At 35.5% G+C, this 22,371-nt stretch overlaps 1 protein-coding gene across 1 annotated transcript in view; it reads left to right on the forward strand.

Annotated features, from left to right (window-relative positions):
* LOC128647460 (teneurin-3-like) overlaps positions 1–22,371 on the forward strand; it is a 708,055-nt gene that overhangs the window by 238,958 nt on the left and 446,726 nt on the right. The gene's annotated exons all lie outside the window — the stretch shown is intronic.

Consider the following 22,371-nt stretch of genomic DNA (forward strand, 5'->3'; position numbering starts at 1 on the left):
GCTGAAACGGCTGCGTGCTATGAAAAAGGGGAAAAAAATAAAATAAACATTAGCCCTGCTGCTGTCTGCTTGCCCACAGCAGGACTACATGTAATAAGAAACCACATGTCTGGCACACAAAACTTCATGTCCCGGGCATCGGGCTACAGGAATTCCACATCCCTGGTTAAGCCCAGTTGCACCCGTTAGCTTCAAACTCAAAATAATCACCAACCCCCTCCAAATCTGCATTACAGAAGTTTTTAGTTTGCTGTCCCTTTTAATGAAAGCTTTTCAATTCAACAACCAGGTGTAGGATTGTTAATGAGGGTCTAACCTTGGCCATGTTTTCCTGGACACTTATGAGTTACACATGCTGTAGGGTGTGTAAGGAGGAACATGTATTGTGCTGTTCATCAGAACTATTCATGTGATGTCCAGAGGCACAATACATGTTCCGCCCTGCTTACCCTGCAGCATGTGTAACTCATAAGTGTCCAGGAAAACATGGCCGAGGTGGCAATCCTATGTGGGCTATTTATTAAGGAAGCTTTTTTCTGTTTTTATTTGTATTTTCTATAAGATTTGAAGATTTTTTGATGCTGGTGTCCTTCATAGTAGAGTTTGTTCTAATTGCCGGGCGGTGAACAGTTAAAATACAGATGCTGCTCTATAGTTATTAATGGAGAGACCTTCATAAATAGCAGATAAGACAAGGGGCAGGTACAAATGTCTTTGACTTGCACAATTTTTCAGTTACAATCTGCAGAGATATTTGTGTGTGTGTGATATGAAACTCAAAATGTTTCTTGTTTGATTCAGAGAGTTTACCATTTTAAAAAAACGTTTCTAAGTTTCTTATATTATTAAATTTGCTTCATTCCCATAGTAATTTGTGTGGAAGCGATAATTAGGTAGGCATCTGGAGCACTATGTGGCAGGAAATAGTGCTGTAATCTAGTGTTCTTACAAATGGATAACATTCTTGCAAAAATGTTGCCATATATTGCCCCATAAATGGGCCGACTCCTATGCATACAACCCGGCTTTTCAACAAAGAGAAATTAATAGAAGTAAATTAAAACATTGTTTAAAATCATATACTCTGAATTATGAAAGAAAAATTGGCTTTAATATCCCTTTAATTTAGCCAACAGGTTTTAATGAATATATTTAAGTAAATGTAACAGAGATTAATCACATAAGTAATTTTTAAACATATTTATAACTAGGTTAAAGTGATTATAAAGTTTAATGAATTACTGGACAGTATATAAAAATAATCTTTAAAACAGGGGCACTTTAATTCATTAAATTTTACAATATTTTAAAACATTTACCATTGAGTTATGGTAAACATACTGCCGATCCTCCACCCACATCTCCTATTTTCTTTAGCAGATCTATGACGAATCAGGCTTCCTCCAATCGTTGCGTGCCCCACGAGCTTTATGCCAGATGCGGCACGTAACAATTAGATGAAGCTGGATTTATCATTGCTTGGCTAAAGAAAGTAGTAAAAAAATAATTTATGTAAGAACTTACCTGATAAATTAATTTCTTTCATATTAGCAAGAGTCCATGAGCTAGTGACGTATGGGATATACATTCCTACCAGGAGGGGCAAAGTTTCCCAAACCTCAAAATGCCTATAAATACACCCCTCACCACACCCACAAATCAGTTTAACGCATAGCGAAGAAGTGGGGTGATAAGACAAAAGTGCGAAAGCATAAAAAATAAGGAATTGGAATAATTGTGCTTTATACAAAAAAATCATAACCACCACAAAAAAGGGTGGGCCTCATGGACTCTTGCTAATATGAAAGAAATGAATTTATCAGGTAAGTTCTTACATAAATTATGTTTTCTTTCATGTAATTAGCAAGAGTCCATGAGCTAGTGACGTATGGGATAATGAATACCCAAGATGTGGATCTTCCACGCAAGAGTCACTAGAGAGGGAGGGATAAAATAAAGACAGCCAATTCCGCTGAAAATAATCCACACTCAAAATAAAGTTTAAATCTTATAATGAAAAAAACTGAAATTATAAGCAGAAGAATCATACTGAAACAGCTGCCTGAAGTACTTTTCTACCAAAAACTGCTTCAGAAGAAGAAAACACATCAAAATGGTAGAATTTAGAAAAAGTATGCAAAGACCAAGTTGCTGCTTTGCAAATCTGATCAACCGAAGCTTCATTCAAAAACGCCCAGGAAGTCGAAAATGACCTAGTAGAATGAGCTGTAATCCTTTGAGTCGGAGTTTTACCCGACTCAACATAAGCATGATGAATCAAAGACTTTAACCAAGACGCCAAAGAAATGGCAGAGGCCTTCTGACCTTTCCTAGAACCGGAAAAGATAACAAAATAGACTAGAAGTCTTTCGGAAAATTTTAGTAACTTCAACATAATATTTCAAAGCTCTAACTACATCCAAAGAATGCAACGATCTTTCCTTAGGATTCTTAGGATTAGGACACAATGAAGGAACCACAATTTCTCTACTAATGTTGTTAGAGTTCACAACCTTAGGTAAAAATTGAAAAGAAGTTCGCAACACCGCCTTATCCTGATGAAAAATCACAAAAGGAGACTCACAAGAAAGAGCAGATAAATCAGAAACTCTTCTAGCAGAAGAGATGGCCAAAAGAAACAAAACTTTCCAAGAAAGTAATTTAATGTCCAGCGAATGCATAGGTTCAAACGGAGGAGCTTGAAGAGCCCCCACAACCAAATTCAAACTCCAAGGAGGAGAAATTGACTTAATAACAGGTTTTATACGAACCGAAGCTTGTACAAAACAATGAATAGCAGGAAGACTAGTAATCTTTCTGTGAAAAAGAACAGAAAGAGCAGAGATTTGTCCTTCAAGGAACTTGCAGACAAACCTTTATCCAAACCATCCTGAAGAAACTGTAAAATTCTAGGAATTCTAAAAGAATGCCAAGAAAAATGATGAGAAAAACACCAAGAAATGTAAACCTTCCAGACTCGATAATATATCTTCCTAGATACAGATTTACGAGCCTATAACATAGTATTAATCAGAGAGTCAGAGAAACCTCTATGACTGAGAATCAAGCGTTCAATCTCTATACCTTCAAATTTAAGGATTTGAGATCCTGATGGAAAAAAGGACCTTGTGATAGAAGGTCTGGTCTTAACGGAAGAGTCCATGGTTGGCAAGTGGCCATCCGGACAAGATCCGCATACCAAAACCTGTGAGGCCATGCTGGAGCCACCAGCAGAACAGACGAGCACCCCTTAGAATCTTGGAAATTACTCTTGGAAGAAAAACTAGAGGTGGAAAGATATAGGCAGGATGATACTTCCAAGGAAGTGACAATGCATCCACTGCCACCGCCTGAGGATCCCTGGATCTGGACAGATACCTGGGAAGCTCCTTGTTTAGATGAGAAGCCATCAGATCTATTTCTGGAAGTCCCCACATTTGAACAATCTGAAGAAATACCTCTGGGTGAAGAGACCATTCGCCCGGATGTAACGTTTGGTGACTGAGATAATCCGCTTCCCAATTGTCTATACCTGGGATATGAACCGCAGAAATTAGACAGGAGCTGGATTCCGCCCCAACCAGAATTCGAGATACTTCTTTCATAGCCAGAGGACTGTGAGTCCCTCCTTGATGATTGACATATGCCACAGTTGTGACATTGTCCGTCTGAAAACAAATGAACGACTCTCTCTTTAGAAGAAGCCATGACTGAAGAGCTCTGAAAATTGCACGGAGTTCCAAAATATTGATTGGCAATCTCACCTCCTGAGATTCCCAAACCCCTTGTGCTGTCAGAGACCCCCAAACAGCTCCCCAACCTGTCAGACTTGCATCTGTTGAAATCTCAGTCCAGGTTGGAAGAACAAAAGAAGCCCCCTGAATTAAACGATGGTGGTCTGTCCACCATGTCAGAAAGTGTCGAACAATCGGTTTTAAAGATATTAATTGAGATATCTTTGTATAATCCCTGCACCACTGGTTCAGCATACAGAGCTGAAGAGGTCGCATGTGAAAATGAGCAAAGGGAACCGCGTCCAATGCAGCAGTCATAAGACCTAGAATTTCCATGCATAAGGCTACAGAAGGGAAAGATTGATACTGAAGGTTTCAACAAGCTGAAACCAATTTCAGACGTCTCTTGTCCGTCAGAGACAGAGTCAAGGACACTGAATCTATCAGGAAACCTAAAAAGGTTACCCTTGTCTGAGGAATCAACAAACTTTTTGGTAAATTGATCCTCCAACCATATTCTAGAAGAAACAACACTCATAAAAGACTGGAAAGGTTCTTTCTAGTGAAAATGAGCAAAGGGAATTGAATCCAATGCCGTGGCCATAAGACCTAAAACTTCTATGCATATATAGCAACTGAAGGAAATAATAGAGACTAAAGGTACCGACAGACGGAACCCAATATAATTATCCCTTGTCTGATAGAGACAAAGACAGTGACACAAACTTTCTGGAAACCTAAAAAAGGTGACCCTTGTGTGAGGAATCAAGAGCTTTCGAAAAAAAGATCCTCTAACTATGTCCTGAAGAGCAAGTGAATCATATGAGATTCCGCATCCTCAGAAAATAATCTGAATGAAAACAGAAAAATGAAAATATGCATTTATTGTATCTAATGAAAACAAATAATGCTATCAATGGCCATAAAAAGGCAAGATAGTTTGAATAAAAACTCCAAACCCGGTTCCTAAAAAAAGGAACTGGAAGAAATACCCCAGAAGATTCCAGGTCTGAGCAGCGCTTGAACCCCATGGGTGCCCAGCCATGCTTCAACAGTACCCAAAATATATAGGACAGAAACACACTTAAAGAAAGTGTTAGCCTTACTGGAATAAAATCAAAGAAATTTGGACAAAATAGAACCAAATTAATTTCAAAGAAGTCTTAACCTGCCTCTTACCAGCCAAGCTGGAATACGGCACGTACATCGCAATATTAGGGAGCTGATTTCGAACCCCAATTACAAACATGTTACTTGGGAAAGAACTCAGGAATTCGTTCCTTAATAAGAACAACTGAACTAGTATAAGCTTAAAGTTTTAGTCTTAGAACTCAATCTTGAAGCCCAGAGTAACAGTTAAGAATTTAATCCAATTATAAAACAAATAATTGATTATCTTAGAACAAAATTCTTCTAGCTAAAATAGCTAAAGACATAGATTAACCCTCATTTGCGAAAATATTCAATAAAATGAAGACACAAATGAAATTATTAGCATGATAGTCCAGTTTAAAGGACCAGTCAATACAGAGGACTTGCATAATCAATAAATGCAAAACAACAAGACAAATGCAACAGCACCTAGTCTAGTAAATGTTGTCCTTTAACAATGCTAAAATAAATCATAATCTGATACTTGATCTTAAAGTAAACAGAAAAAATGAAGCAATTGCAATATCCAAATAAATCACAGGACCAAGAAAAGTACCTGAAACTAAATAATTTTCCATAAATAAGATACAACTATCTAAAGGAAAATAAATACTATTTTGCTATAGAAACAATAGCATAATTAATAGAAGTAGAGATAGCCCCAATAAATTGGAGAACCCTCCAAATTGAATTTAACTGCTGGCAAAGAATATAGTTTAAAACCTTTGAAAAAGGAATAAAAGAAAATTCTCAGCCTATTCCATTCCCTAGAATGGGGAATTGGAAAGAAAACCTCTGAAAACACAGAAGAAATAAATAGGCAGAAATAGTGTCAGCTAGTCTTAAAGAACTAGTTACCTTAATATCCAAAATAATCAACACCTTTTTAACAAAGAACAAATGTACTTTAATAATAGAAAAATAATAAAAAAGTAGATTTGTTAGTGTCAATATCTGATGAAGAAAATTTCTGAAAGAGAAAAAACATCATCAGGGAAGGATAAATCAGTATGTTGTTGGTCATTTGAAACTTCAATAATTAAAAAAAGAAGTGAAAAAGACCTAAAAATTTTATTAGAAGGCACGAAGTCAGACAAAGCCTTTAAAATAGAATCAGAAAATATTTCTTATAAATCTTCTAAATATTTCTTGTACATAAAATGTAAGAATGGAAATAATATAAAGCATAAACACTAATGGATTCTGCATGTAAACGTATATCATAATACCTTATTACAAACCATAGCTAAAGATAAACATTTATAACATTTAAAATAAATGAACTTAGCTTTGGTAGAACTGAAACTCAGTTAAGCGTTTTTCCAGAAGTGGCTTCTGATTCAGGGACAATCTGAGACATCTTGCAATATGTAATAGAAAAAAACAACATATAAAGCAAAATTCATCAAATTCCTTAAATGACAGTTTCAGGAATGGGAAAAAAATGACAATGAACAAGCTTCTAGCAACCAGAAGCAATAAATAATGAGACTTAAATATTGTGGCGACAACAATGACGCTCAAATTTTTTAGCGCCAAAAAAGCCGCCCACATTATTTGGCGCCTAAATGCTTTTGGCGGCAAAAATGGCCCCACATTCGGAAACGCCGACATTTTTTGGCGCAAAAAAAATTTTGCGCCAAGAAAGTCCGCGCCAAGAATGACGCAATAAAATGAAGCATTTTCAGCCCCCGCGAGCCTAACAGCCCACAGGAAAAAAGTCAAATTTTAAGGTAAGAAAAAAATTATTTATTCATATGCATTATCCCAAATATGAAACTGACTGTCTGAAATAAGGAACGTTGAACATCCTGAATCAAGGCAAATAAATGTTTAAACACATATATTTAGAACTTTATATAAAAGTGCCCAACCATAGCTTAGAGTGTCACAGAAAATAAGACTTACTTACCCCAGGACACTCATCTACATGTAGTAGAAAGCCAAACCAGTACTGAAACGAGAATCAGTAGAGGTAATGGTATATATAAGAGTATATCGTCGATCTGAAAAGAGAGGTAAGAGATGAATCTCTACGACCGATAACAGAGAACCTATGAAATAGACCCCGTAGAAGGAGATCATTGAATTCAAATAGGCAATACTTTCTTCACATCCCTCTGACATTCACTGCACGCTGAGAGGAAAACCGGGCTCCAACCTGCTGCGGAGCGCATATCAACGAAGAATCTAGCACAAACTTATTTCACCACCTCCACAGGAGGCAAAGTTTGTAAAACTGATTTGTGGGTGTGGTGAGGGGTGTATTTATAGGCATTTTGAGGTTTGGGAAACTTTGCCCCTCCTGGTAGGAATGTATATCCCATACGTCACTAGCTCATGGACTCTTGCTAATTACATGAAAGAAAAGGAGATGCGGGTGGAGGCGGTATGTTTACCATAACTCAGTGGTAAATATTTTAAAAATGAAGTCAAGCATCTTTGTAAAGTTTAATGAATTAAAGTGCCCTGTTTGTAAGATTATTTTTAGATACTTAGCAGTAATGCATTCAACTTACAATCACTTTAATGTTGTTAAGGGCATAGACTGCATACATTAACATATGTAACAATTTACTGATTTAAAATAAACAGTCTTTGCTGCAACCATTTTTTGTTTTATTTTTTTATACAGTTTACTTTAATGCTATACAGATATATATGTGTATATAGATATGTGTGTCTGTATGAGCGTCAGTCTATGTGTGTATGTGTCAGTGTGTGTGCATATCAGTGTATGTGTGTGTGTAAGAGAGAGTGTGTAAGTGTGTGTGAGAGAGAGAATGTGTATGTGTGTCAGTCTGTGTCAGTATATGTGTGTTAGTGTGTATGTGTGTGAGTGTATATGTGTCAGTGTGTGTGTGAGAGTGTTTGTGTGTGTCAGTGTGTATGTGAGAGTGTGTTTCCATGTGTGTTTACATGTGTGTGTGAGAGTGTGTGTGTATGTGCATAAGGTAGATTACTTTGTAGCTCTAGTCTATAAACCAGTGTGTTAAAAACATTGAACCTAATGAATGGAGATGTACCTTTGGGTAATAAAAGGTATGACAACAGGAGAGTCATTATTTTTTAAATAAATAGACTACTTTATGATAAAAGTAGAGTTTAACTTAAGAGTAAATAAAGATTGTTTTTTTTTTTTTTTTTTAATATACAAAAGCTTCTTATATTTTGGGAATCATTTCACATGTGGGAAAAGCCTAATACGGTCTTCTCTGTGCACTTTAATTGCATCATCAAGCTTACATCAAGAGACATCAAAGGCCTGAGGCCCTTACTCTATTTGCTTTGAAGTTGCTCCTCCATTTCATGGGACGTGTTTGAGATTCATTCATTTCCAGAAAATTCAGGGTCTTCGCTCACATGTAAAAGCATTTTTACAGTGTAAGACTTTACACGGGAACAACACACTCTTTTCTCTTAATATGTACATGGAGGTAAGTTGCATCTCTTTAAAACTAAATTTTGAAGGTTATTAAGAGTTGTTTCTAAAATCAGCTTAATGTGAATCTAATAAAACCCATTTTAGTGATTGACAACTACTGTAGCTCATTATGTATATATCTTTAAAAGTCTGCTTTCTTTTTTTATTCAATTTTTTGGATGGAAAAACAAAAGTTTAAATCCACAGCATGTGGGATGCAAGAGATTTGTTGTGTAAAAAGACAGGATGACATAGTATCTATCTATCTATCTATCTATCTATCTATCTATCTATCTATCTATCTATCATCTATCATCACAATCATCTATCTGCCAGGGAAACCTACCCTGTCTGTTGGGTCTTTCTATCAATCTAGACAATAAAATCTCTTTTATAGCAAATTCGCTCTTTATCATCAAAATTTACATTCACTTTAAAGTGCCGTTTTTGAAAAATTTGATTAAAAACAGGGGCACTTTAATTCATCAAAAATTACAAAATTTACATTTTCACTCGTGTTGTGAAAATACTTACCTTTTAATCTTGACAGCCTCTGCATCGCATCCTCCGCGCGTCGCAAAGCCTCTTCCTGGGTCTAAAATGAGGAATACGGCTTCCTCCAATCAAGCCGTGATTGAAGGATGACCGATCCGTCATTTATGAAGAATGCTTGTGATGACTGGGGGAAGCTAGAGCGGCTGTCAGGATTAAAAGGTAAGTATTTTCACAACACGAGTGAAATGTACATTTTGATGAATTAAAGTTCCCCTGTTTTTAATAAAAATTTTAAAAAATGGGCACTTTATCATCTAAATTTACATTCACTTTAAAGAACAATTCTTTATTTTCTGGAATAAAAAAAAAAAGTTTAAAACATGTTTGTTCAGCTTACGATGAAATAGTTCATGCTCTTCATACAGCTTATCTTTCTTTTGATGTTATTCCAAGAAAATTAAATTGCCTTTGGCAGTATCCAAGCAAGCTGAATCTGTATTACTCTATTGCAGACACAGAATCATCTCTCTTTAGTACTTACTACCAATGGTCAAACATATTTAAAGTATTAATTGAATAGCCAATACCTATCACAGATCATACCCGTGCTATACAAGAGTATTATGTAGAATATATATATATTTCAAAAGTAAGAAAGAAAAAGTAGACACCCAATACAGGGATTTCAGCACACCAATTTTTATTCTTTAAGAAAAAAGGACAAACGTCATGGCTAGTATAATCATGATGACTACAGTGCCCAGTTTTTCAAATATATACATCAAGAGTATTGAATTACAAATTCATTTAAACAAATAGATGAACCGTGGTAACATTATTAAATACCACAATATGTGGTCAGTTATACCTGTAAACATAAATGGTGAGATTAAACCCTATAAACAAAGCAACACCTCCACTAGAGGGTGGCTTCGCAATTAAAGCAAAAAATTTGCCACCATAGTGATCCTTGAGGATCTATGCTTGTTTGGGAAAGAAATATTGATAACTAAGGTTCACCATTACATACATGTAAATAAAGACATAAATAAATATCAGTTTGCGGTTATTAGGTAAATCACAGATTTAAAAGGGCAGCACATCCACCAGAGAGTAACTTCACTTCTCTGGTGAAAATCTGGTTACCATGATGATCCATGAGGATGTATGCTAATAAAATTATAACTGTGAACAAACTTTATACATGCATGAAAATTTAAATGGATGTACCCTGGCAAGGGAAGTGTACAACACCTAATTCAGAGGGCACCACTACAGACCCATAGTATCCGGTGTCATGAAAATTAATGTATACGTAGGATCTATGTACAACCCCAATAAAGTCATGGTACTTTCATAACAAAGTTGGTACAACTTTGAAAACAATTACATATGTCTATTCCGATGCGCACAATTATTATATGGGTTTTAGTGTGCCATGACAGTCCAGCGTATGGAAAGTTAAGCAGTTCACATGTATTAGTGTGTAAGTTCCACCTTAAACAGGTGATGGTAGGTATTAGTAGTTACCACTTCAAACACTAATCTTCTGTCTTATACACCCAGCTGGGAAAGAGACAAACTAAAAAGAGATGTTATCCAGTTGGCAAACGGAGAAACAATCCTCTGCAGATAAGCCTTTTTTGGTTTTGCAAGTTCAAGAGTGGGCGCTTATAGAACCCCGCAAACAACCAAGCGCTTCATATTTTTCTTTGTTTCCGTTTCCCCCTGTGTCCGCTGTAAACCACGTTTTAAGTAAAGTGGTTTGCAACTTGCACAGGATATGTCACTGCCGACGAGCGTTTCACCCCCCACATGACTATGGCGTCATTGGGGCTTCTTCAGTGCAAACTTTCATTGGAGGAACATCAGGGCTGTTCCAGAAAGGGCCTTAGATGAGTCTGATTCGCTCATTCTATTATTAGACATCCAGTTGCTATTGTTCATTAGGACATACCCCTAAATTGAATAGGTGAAAATATATGCGTGTATATCTAATACATAAGGAAAAGGCTACTTACGTGAACATACTTAGCAAAAAGCCAAAAGTGAAGACAAACAATTTAAAATTAAAACAAATAAATAACAATTGAGTTATAAATTGGGCCAAAAAAAGTAATTAATAATAATAATAATAATAATAAAAATGTATAGTTAGGAAATTAACCACGGTTCATACAGAACCAATTTCATTCATTTTATAAAATTACTGGGCCCACAAATCTTGAGTTCCTTTCGGCCACCGCCTCATAGCACTGAACAAAGAGCAGGAAAGAACACATTAGACTAGTTAATTCTTAGCTTTGCATTATAAATTTCAAATCTGAGAACCAGGATTTTTAAAGAAATGCTGCAAACTCAAACTTTTCGTTGAGTCCATTTGGTACAACCATATTTAACTTATACATCCAAGCTGTCTCCTTTTTAAGAAGAATATTATCAATATCCCCCCTCTCCCATACAGAGAGCAGGATTAAATTCCAACCACTTTAAGGTAATTTGGAGAACAAGAATGGTGTATAGAAAAATGCAGCGCTACACTGCTCTTAATCTCACCATCTAGGGCATCCTTAATATTATCCCTGTGCTCTATCTTTTAGCATCCACCTAGTTTTTCCCACATAGAAGACCGGGCAGCTACAGGACAAAAGGTAGATAACATTTTCAGTTTTATAGTTGATAAACTGTCTAATCGGATACGTTTTAGACCCTGTAGAAAAATGTTTTGTGCGCTCTATGTAGCTACACAGTATGCAATGTACGCATTGAAAATATCCTTTAATTTTTCTATGTACTCCTAGCAAATCTTTTTCATCAGGGCTTTTAACAAAGTAACTCCTTACAAGTATATCTTTCAAATTTGGGGCTCTCCTAGCAACTAAAAAAGGTCTATCTCCTACATTTTTTTCAATTGCACCATCTGCTTGCAGAAATTGCCACTTTTGGGAGAGAATTGTACAAATTCTTTCCCAATGGCAGTTATACTCAGTGACAAATCTTATATTTTGATCAATGGTTTTACTTGTTTGTTTGTAGAGTAAATCATCTCTCTTTTCTTTTCTTGCCCTATTTGACGCATAATCCAGGTTTCTATTTGAATACCCTCTATTCTCGAATCTACTATACATATCAACAGCATGAGAATCAAATTTACATTTACTTGAACAATTTCTTCTTAAACTGAGAAATTGTCGTATAAGCGATTTTAGATGGTGACTAGACGCTTCCAAAATGCTATTAGTAGCAGTATTCTTACGATAGATCTCAGTAACCAAAGAGTTTCCTTCTTATCATATTCAAATGTTAACAAATTGCTAAATGAATTTTTATTCAAAATATTAACAAATTGTTTTGAAGAGTCAATAGTGCCCCTCCTACGGAGGAGCAGATCGTCGACATAGCGCAGCCAAATAAGGACGTGTTTATCTATCCATTCTTGTAAGTCACCAAAAACTACCAAAATTTCCCATAGTCCCAAATGCGTAAATGGGGCGCAAGTAGCCCCCATTGCAGTTCCTCTGATTTGTTTAAAAATGTTTTGATCAAGAACAAAAACATTATTTGTTAATACAAATTTGAAAAGTTCCAGAACAAAGTTAGTATGTTTTTGGAAAGGTACACCTCTGCTGTCCAAAAAATATTTGGCTGCTCTTAGACCGATATCATGAGGAATGGATGAATAGGAACCCTCTACATCAAGGGATACTAGTATGGTATCCTGTTCAACATCTAGGCCATCTAATTTCCTCAGGTGGTCGCTGGTGTCTTTTACATAGGACGATAGTGTAGCCAGAAAACGTTTTAGGAAAATGTCTACATAGTTTCCTAGTTTCTCAGTAATGCTCCCAATACCAGAAATTATTGGTCGTCCTGGTGGGTTTCTCATATTTTTATGGAGTTTCGGTATGCAATAAAATACCGGGACTCTGGGAAACTTAGTATACAGGTAGTTAAATTCTTTTCTATCCCCTCTTTTCTAGCCTTATTCAAGAGATGCAAAAGTTCAGCTTGTACTTTTGTAATTGGATTAGACTGGAGGGGAAGGTACTGATCTTTATTACGTAATTTGGGATCACTAGTAGGGTCATTTTTGTCCAAAAAATGGACCAGAGTATCTACAACTTCTAAATCATCTTTATCAAGGGTTATTTCTTTTGGGATAGCTGAATTGTTTTTACCCTGCATTACGTGTGATTATACCACTTTGCATGCAAACAAATGTAGGTCTTTTATGACTGTGAATTTGTCCAAACCATTTGTTGGACAAAAAGACAATCCTTTTTTCAACAAATTAATATGTGCAATGTTTAATAGAAATGAGGACAAGTTGACTATCTGGAGTTCCTCATTCTCCCCTCTTGGGGGGGTCACCTAGAATCCCCCTCTGTAATCCCTCCATGTTCTCATCCTCATCCTCATCTCCCCTCCTCTCCTTATCTCCCCTCCTCTCCTCATATTTCTTCCTCTCCTTGGATATCTGCCTCTCTCCCTGACCTCTAAGGTCCCCTCTAGGGGATCTGTTTTTGTTCCTATTTCTTTTCCTTCCTCCGTGTTTCCTTTCTTTTGTTCCATAGCTCTGGTGACCTTGTTTTTTTATTTAAAGTCTCCTTTGAAGTCAAAGCGTGGAGACGTACATGTTTCGGAGCTCCACGCCGAAACATGTAAGCCACTGGTGCCATGCTCATTGTTTTACCTTTGGATATGCACTGTTAACTTTTGAGCATGTTTGCTCAGTTTTACTGGACTCAATAAAAGTTTACGTTTTATCTTATGAGTGCTCTGGGATTCCGCAATTTCTTCAACCATCTGTACCTGAGTCATAAGAATTTCTATTTAGAAAATAAGTGTAAACTTGATTTTTCTTGTAATCCTCCTGATCTCTTTTTAATTTTCTACACTTTTCTACACTTTCTTTGTTTAATTTCTTGTTGTAGTTTGAAAACAATTTCCTTTGTCTCATCATTTAATTTGACTTAGAGTCCCTTTCAAAAGTATTTAGAATTTTCAAGGCTTCATCAATGTCAACTCTAATTCTCTCCAATTTTCTAATGTCATATCGTCCACTCCCCTTCAAGTAACGCTTTTTGCACTTTTTTCTATTTATTTTTTTAACCTCATTTATTTATACATGTTTCTTCTATTAAGTGGTTTCCATCCCAGACAAAGTGGGTTTTATTATTACTGTTCCCCATGTTTTATGTACACATTACCTCTTATTAATCGTATTTTTATATGCTGCTGTAAAACTATAAATGTTTTCTGTAAACACATTGGATTTCTGTATTTTGTCCTGTAGTTCATCAAATGTCCTTCGTATTTAGCCTCACAGCGCGGTTCTGTGTTGGCGTTCATTTATTCACTATTGTTTTGTGGAGTCGACTGCAATTAATAGATTACATCTAGCCCCCCTTTCCCCCCTCTTTTTAAATATTACAAATCTGTATCAACTGTGTTTTTATACTATTGCAGGGATTCCCATTTTTCACCCAGAGTTTTTTATACAGACACTCCCACCAATATCATTGGATAATTTGAAAACCTTGGACAACCAATGAAATACAATGCGGCGGCTTAAATAAGCTGCTCTTTATCTTGTGAATATATTGTTACCTTTTGCCTGATGAAACAACCATTGTATTAGGTCGAGAAATACGCTGCAAATATTAAAACTTTGTTTTTATTTCACTTCTACGGAGGTGTCTGTATTTTTTACAAGTTTTATCTTGGTCACAATATTAGTGATTCCTTAATACAGCCTATTGTCAACATTCAAATTGTTTGGATACAGTTTTTCAAGTCTTGCTTTGATACTGGGAAAGTATCCAGTAAGCTGACTACTGCAAGTGTCAGCCTGCTCGTTTGCACCTGTTTTCACAAGTGCCATAAAAAATAGTGAGTTATATTTCACTCTTTGCTTGTTCCAATACCTTACAGATTTCACTATGAGGCGCCCCTTTTTTCTTTGATTCAAAACCAAAAAAGGCTTATCTGCAGAGGATTGTTTCTCCATTTGCTGACTGGATAACATCTCTTTTTAGTTAGTCTCTTTCCCAGCTGGGTATATAAGACAGAAGATTAGTGTTGTAAGTGGTAACTACTAATACCTATCATCACCTTTTTAAGGTGGAACTTACACACTGATACATGAGAACTGCTTAACTTTCCATACGCTGGACTGTCATGACACACTATAACCCATGTAGTAATTGTGCACATGTGAATAGACATAAGTAATTGTTTTCAAAGCTGTACCAACTTTGTTATGATAGTACCCTGACTTTATTGGGGTTGTACATAGATTCTACGTATACATTAATTTTCATGACACCGGATACTATGGCTCTGTGATGGTGCCCTCTGAATTAGGTGTTGTACACTCCCCTTGCCAGGGTACATCCATTTAAATTTTCATGCATGTATAAAGTTTGTGCACAGTTATAAGTTTATGAGCATACATCCTCACGGATCACCATGGTGACCAGATTTTCACCAAAGAAGCGAAGCTACCCTCTGGTGGAGGTGCTGCCCTTTTAAATCTGTGGTTTACCTAATAACCACAAATTGATATTTATTTATATCTTTATTTACATGTATGTAATGGTGAACCTTAGTTATCAATATTTCTTTCCCAAACAAGCATAGATCCTCAAGGATCACTATGGTGGCCCATTTTTCTCTTTAATTGCGAAGCCACCCTCTAGTGGAGGTGTTGCTTTGTTTATAGGGTTTAAAATCACCATTTGTGTTTACAGGTATAACTGACCACTCGCATATTGTGGTATTTAATGATTTTACCACAGTTCATCTATTGGTTTAAATGAATTTGTAATTCAATACTCTTGATGTATACATTTGAGAAACTGGGCACTGTAGTCATCATGATTATACTAGCCATGACGTTTGTCCTTTTTTCTTAAAGAATAAAAATTGGTGTGCTGAAATACCTGTTTTGTAAGTAGTTACATATTAGGTGTCTACTTTTTCTTTCTTACTTTTGAAATTTTGAACTATTAATTTTTAAGGGTCTGCACACAAATTCCCTATAAAGGGTATTTTATATTCACCAGACATTTTTTGAGTCCTTCTGGATTGAACAACTGTATTTCTCCCTAACCCATTGAATATTAATATATATTATATATATATATATATATATATATATATATATATATATATATATATATATATATGCATTTAATCACAGTATTGCAAAGAGTTGCATTAAAGAAGACCATTGTAGTGATAAAATATTTGTTAGCGCATGTAATTTCATCCCTAGTGGCGCTGCTGATTAGATCAACGACAGTTTTCACCCGGGATCAGTCTAGGCATAAACCTTTTTGAAAAGCCTGATTTTTACCTTGCATTGATCCAAGCAATCAGTTTGCTATATTTACTGTTCAGCTTCACATGCCTCCCATAACTAGATTATGTTTTAGTCTATGCAACCGATTTACAAAAGATCATATATCTCATCTTCCTTCAGTGAATCAGCTAAATAGAATAACTGGTGAATCTAGAGAGGCTGGTGAGAGAGGCAGGAACCAAAGAGACCTCTTGCAGCATACTGTATACACTTTACACTGGGCTAATGTTATGCATTATCTTATAACCGGGGGTTTCACTTGACACTTAGCAGTATTCTACACCTTTACCTGGAACTGAATGGATTACTTGGCAAGATCTCGAAAATCTAATGTCAGCATATGTTCTCACAGCATAATAACCACATTATAATGAAATATAATGCTGAAACAAAATTGAGTCAGTATGGTTAAAGGGACACTGAACCCAATTTTTTTTTCACGATTCAGATAGACCATTCAATTTTAAGCAACTTTCTAATTTACTCCTATTATCAATTTTTCTTCGTTCTCTTGCTATCTTTATTTGAAAAAGAAGGCATCTAAGCTAAGGAGCCAGCAAATTTTTGGTTCAGCACCATGGACAGCACTTGTTTATTGGTGCTGTCCAATCAGCAAGGACAACCCAGTTTGTTCACCAAAAATGGGCCGGCATCTAAGCTTACATTCTTGCTTTTCAAATAAACATAACAAAAGAATGAAGAAAATTTGATAATAGGAGTAAATTAGAAAGTTGCTTAAAATTGCATGCTCTATCTGAATCAAAAAAGAAAAATTTGGGTTCAGTGTCCCTTTAAATATATATTCTTACAGGTAAATAACAGTTAAAGCAGGGCAAAATAAATGTGCATTGCTTGTTTTCTGTGCTTAATTAAACATTTCATGGAAAATATAATATTTAATTTTTCTTCAAATTAATCTTAGAAGCGTAAAACAGGTAATTAAGTCTTTACATTTTTTTTAAAAACAAAAAAGGCATTCATTATTTATTTTTTTTGTTAATCAAAGGAAATCTTGAACGTGTTCGTTTTTGACCATATATATTGGAGGACTGTTCCAGTACACCTCAATGACCTTGTTTTAATATTATTTTTAACTATAATCCTTAATGTTTTATTTTCAACTCACCCATCTAGCTCTAGGTCTTATTTTGTTTAAGAGAAACAGAGTTTATAAGGTGCTCAATAAATGAAAAAATATGTATATTCTTTTTTATTATTTCAGTTGTAAATCAGACCTTTTAATTTATGTTCCTCTCAATGTCTCCTAAAACTAATTAGACTGTCATCATCCACAATTATTCTAGATGTAAGATATTTCACAAATAATTTTAACCAAAAGACATTACATAAAGATCTTTAAAAATGCTCCGCTAAACATTGGGTTGCCATGGAGATACTACTTTTTTTTAATGGCTGTCTGACTTGCTAAAAATAGTCTTGTTGAGCTACAATTAAGGTACTGCCAGCACCCTTATCGTTCTTTGGTCCTATGTGGGACTGACCACAAGTGTAAGGTTACTGCTTCTTTTTATTTTAAACACAGGAAAGTCTGAAAGATTACGCACACACTGACAAGAGGGAAATTAAGAAACACAGTAGCTAATAGGTAACCTGTGCAGATACTTAAACCTAATCTCATGTGTAAATGAAGGTTTGCTTGGATTTGATAGAAAGTATAATTGTTTAAACATGACAGTTAATTTGTGTTTTATATTGCTTTGTCAATGCTGTGAAAAACTGTTTAACTTTCCTTTCACTCTGTGCTTTTTTAATTCTTTTTCATTATGAAGCAGTCACTTTTACTGTAAAACTCAACAAATTATCCATTACTCCTATAATACACAATTATATGTGTGTGTTATCGTGTCACAGTTGTGCTGTCATTTCATTTGTAAAGGAAGTTTCATTTCAAATAAAAGGGCATAGATGACTACAGCACCAAAATGGGGTTAATGATACTAGGATATAAGATATACTAGGCATATAGATTTTATAACTAGTGTGTACTTCTTATACATAATTTAATTCTGAGAAATGAGTATCTAATGCAGTTATACAGCAATTTCCTAAATAATACAAATAAAACAAAACAAAAGACTAAATTACCTCATGGTTCAGTGGAGCAAATTTGGTCTATATCTATAATAGAATATACAGTATGTATTAGTACTCTGTCCCCAGTCACATTTTCACTCTAATAATAATATATATATCTTCTGTCTCAAATTCTCTTTTTGGAGCCGATTATAAAAAAAATTCCAGTTCAGGCGTGGTTTTCCACACCAACACTCACAGTGGCAGGCTTCGTGGAATTATATAAAAAAAGGGGGACTGTACCTGCGAGTGGTGAGATGTCCTCCTTAGAAATGTGAGCTCTCTGTAAGGTAAAAGTTTACAACGGAGGACAAAGTACAAAGAGAGACCCCGGTGTATGTTTAAGCTTTAATATTACGCCTAATACAAATCAAATTATGCTGTTTTTAGTGCACTGTTATTTTTGTATTGCATAGGTTTTCCTTTCAAAGTAATTGTTTTTTTTTACTATTTTGATAAAAGTGCGCCAACTTTTAAGTTGCAAGAAAAATCAGTGAGAAATGTTTACAGAATTACCGTTGGAGTTGAGACAATTTCATATACGCTCATAGACCGCCTATGTTGCGCCTATTTTACAATAACAAAAACAATTACGCTTTATATTTTGTACTTTGTACAAATTTCTATGGTTTTTTTGCACATCCAGTGTACTTAAATTACAATTTACGCTGTACATATTTACGGCCATATTACAAGTGAAGCACTTTTAAACGCCCCCACTCGAGCATTAGTTGCGGTAGAAGTAAGCTGTTTGTGTTTGTCGGGTTGCACTCCTATTATGAGTTGAAAGTAAACTGTTTTCGCTCGTGCGCTAACCAGACGAGCGCAAAAAGTCATCCATTCTGCAACCCTTGCACTTTAAGGCACCCATATCTACTAGTATCAGGGGGGGAATCTCAGTGTGCATGTATTAGTAAAACTCTAAAATTATTTTCTCATGACTCATTTTTATTTATTTATTTTTCTGTTTCTCAAACACATGGGAAGGTTTCTGTAGGTAGTAAATCATTTTAGTTGCAAAGTAAATTATGTCACCTGAAAAAAAAAATTGCTCACAGATTTCATTTGATGGTGGATCTCATCTCAGACTTAAATTGTTGTAAAAATATATGAAAGAGAAGGGAAAAAAGAGCTTTCAAAGAGTTATACCTGGATCATACTATTATACCAAAACGTCTAGATTCTACCAACTGTTGGGGTGTCAATAGAAAAAGTGGAAAAAGAAAGACATTTCCACAAAAACGGATGCATATATAGCACTCTATGCCCAGACTAGAAGACAGGAGTTACATGATAGGTAAAATTCTTAAAAGCAGGGACAACACATAGTTAAAATGATGTGGAATATTAGCAAAGTGTCAATGTATATAAGTGGTATTTATAGATAAAGGTACAACCTTTTAATTGTGAAATCCTGAATACCACAAAAAAGTAGGCTCACGAAACCAATGTGGCATGATATTGTGACATAGTGATAAAAAATAATAGATAACCATGCAATTAACTTCTTATATCTAGATCAGCAGTGATTAAGTAACTGGGTTATGCTGAAACACATGTGCTGGATTGCATGATATGGCCTTTCAACAGCAGGGGTAATATACACTGTATGGTATATTGGAAGTTGAAATTGTTTCTACGGCTTATGATGTAATTCTAAATAAAATGCTTGTTTGGAATAACAATAACTGCCAGTGCAGATATTGTAACAGTGTATCGAGTGAATGCTGTTATGACAGTGGTGAATAAATTATCCCAATGAACTCTGCTTTATTATTATTATCTAAAGTAAACTAGAGTATACATTATTACCAAAATAGCTTCACTATCTGTTTAAGCACCAGGACAAAAGCGCTCTATGCGCCAACAAATTAAATCGAATTAAATGATAGTTCACACACACAGCTCACAGTGGCATACGGTAATAAACGTTAAGGTACTAAAACGTGCATTAATGCACACTAAGGTAAAAATTATATTTAGTGCCAAACGCTACCCTGTGTTATTGAACCCACTTGAGCATAGTTTGAAATAACCCAGAGATACTGAGTAGTGCATTATAGGTTAGTTAGTAATTTCAGCACATTAAGGGATCGTAGCACAGGTCTCCGTGGAGACAGGTAATATTGTGACTAACGCTAAATCCCACTGTTAAAAAAAAAAGAGCCCCCTAATGCTCTAAAAGTCCCCTGATGCATTTCGCCCCTCCGGGCTTTATCAAAGCCGCTGTTGTGGTATCATGCTTAACTAATTTAACATAAATCTGCAATGCTGAGACTTTTTATGATTCATTGTATTCATAAATATGCGCATTTTTATAGAGGGCCTCCAGTTTTCCCATAGTTTGTGGGACTGTTGTAACCTGAGAGTTTAGCTTTCCCTCCTTTCTCTATTATGTCCCTGTTTCTCTGTCATAAATGGATTTCTATAAACATGCCTCGTTATTCCCTAAATAAGCACACCAATAACCTATACTTGATCCAAAACCTCAGGATTGCTGAGACTCCACCCCCAGACCATTAGTACTCTACAACCCCATATTTCTGTATTAACGTTTTAAAATGCTGTGAATGCTTTTTTGATCTTATGAGTGATCGTGGGTATGATTTCATAGATGTCATGTATCTTTCAGTGATTAATGAAGATTTTGTGATGTCATTGAAAAAGCTGTAAGTTTTTGGAATATAGGTATAAGATTTTTGTACAGGGTATTCATAGACTACATATATCCCAGCTGTCCACATATTTTGAGTTTTCAGGTGAGAGCTTTACTTTATTTATTGAAGATAAATAAACCACAGCACCCAACATATTGTAGATTTGTTTGGGATATATAAAGCACAGGGGTATGTTTGTAAGTTTATCTCTATAGGTGCTATGTGTATAATGCCTGGGTGCATGTGTATGTACATGTTGTGTGATTTAAGGTGCTAATTACATAATCTTGCTCTGACTGTGTATCCACTGTGGTTTCTTAATTCCCTGCAGTGTTTCATATGTTTTTTTAATGACAGGTTTCCTTAGAAAGGTATAACAGTCCCTTGTGTCAAAAAAACCTAACTATATCTAAATCCCCAAGATGATATCATACACAGCGGAGGCTGCTAATTATTTTTGAGTAGATGGCACTTTAGATTTACATGTAACAACAAAACCAGCTGTAGTGTGCTTAGCTTAGCCGCAAGCCTCAGACCTATATGCAAGATGTCACATGACAAATTATTTTAAATAATAATGTTTAAGGTTTTACACAGCATGTTGAGCCACAAATTCCATCTGTAAACACAGACATTTAATACAGTAGGTCTGTTTTAATATTTTTTTATAAATTACTCAAATAATTACAGTCATTTTATTTAATGTGGTGGATAAGATAGTGGAGTGTGTCATATACAGCCTGGCAGGCCTTTGCCTAATATTATGTTTTGCACTTTTTTATGTACAGGTATCAACCCCCAAATCCAGAATTCCAAAATACAAACTTTTTAATTAATATTTTATTAAGATTTTTTTTTATCAAAAATTACTATTTTCCCGTCTGTAAGTCACAATCTTCTCTATCTGTGTCTGTTGTTTTTTTTTGTGTGTTCTAAAATGCAAACAATAGTCTGTATTCATTTAAAACAACAAATATTGCCTTTCTGATTACAGTACTGTACTATCTTTCTGTGGGTACTATGTATACAAAAGTATTACAGATTTATATAAACCTACCTTTAGGTTTCATTTATAAGTGTACAGTTTGCCTAAATAACATTAGATATTGTTGTTTACACATGGAGGCCCATTTATCAAGCTACAAATAGAGCTTGAGGCCCGTGTTTCTGGCGAGCCTGCAGGAACGACAGAAACAGCAGTTATGAAGCAGCGGTCTAAAGACCCTGTCTGTCCGCTCTGAGCAGGCAGACAGAGATCTCCACAATTCAACCAGATCGAGTACGATCAGGTGGATTTACACCCCCCTGCTGGCGGCCGATTGGCCGCGAATCTGCAGGGGCGATGTTGCACCAGCAGCTCACAAGCAATGCTGAATACGGAGAACGGTTTTCTACAGGTTTTCTACCTGTATTCAGAATGGCAAATACATCTCTAATGTAATTTTGTCA

Source organism: Bombina bombina, chromosome 2 (assembly GCF_027579735.1).
Source record: "Bombina bombina isolate aBomBom1 chromosome 2, aBomBom1.pri, whole genome shotgun sequence".
Lineage (NCBI taxonomy): Eukaryota > Metazoa > Chordata > Amphibia > Anura > Bombinatoridae > Bombina > Bombina bombina.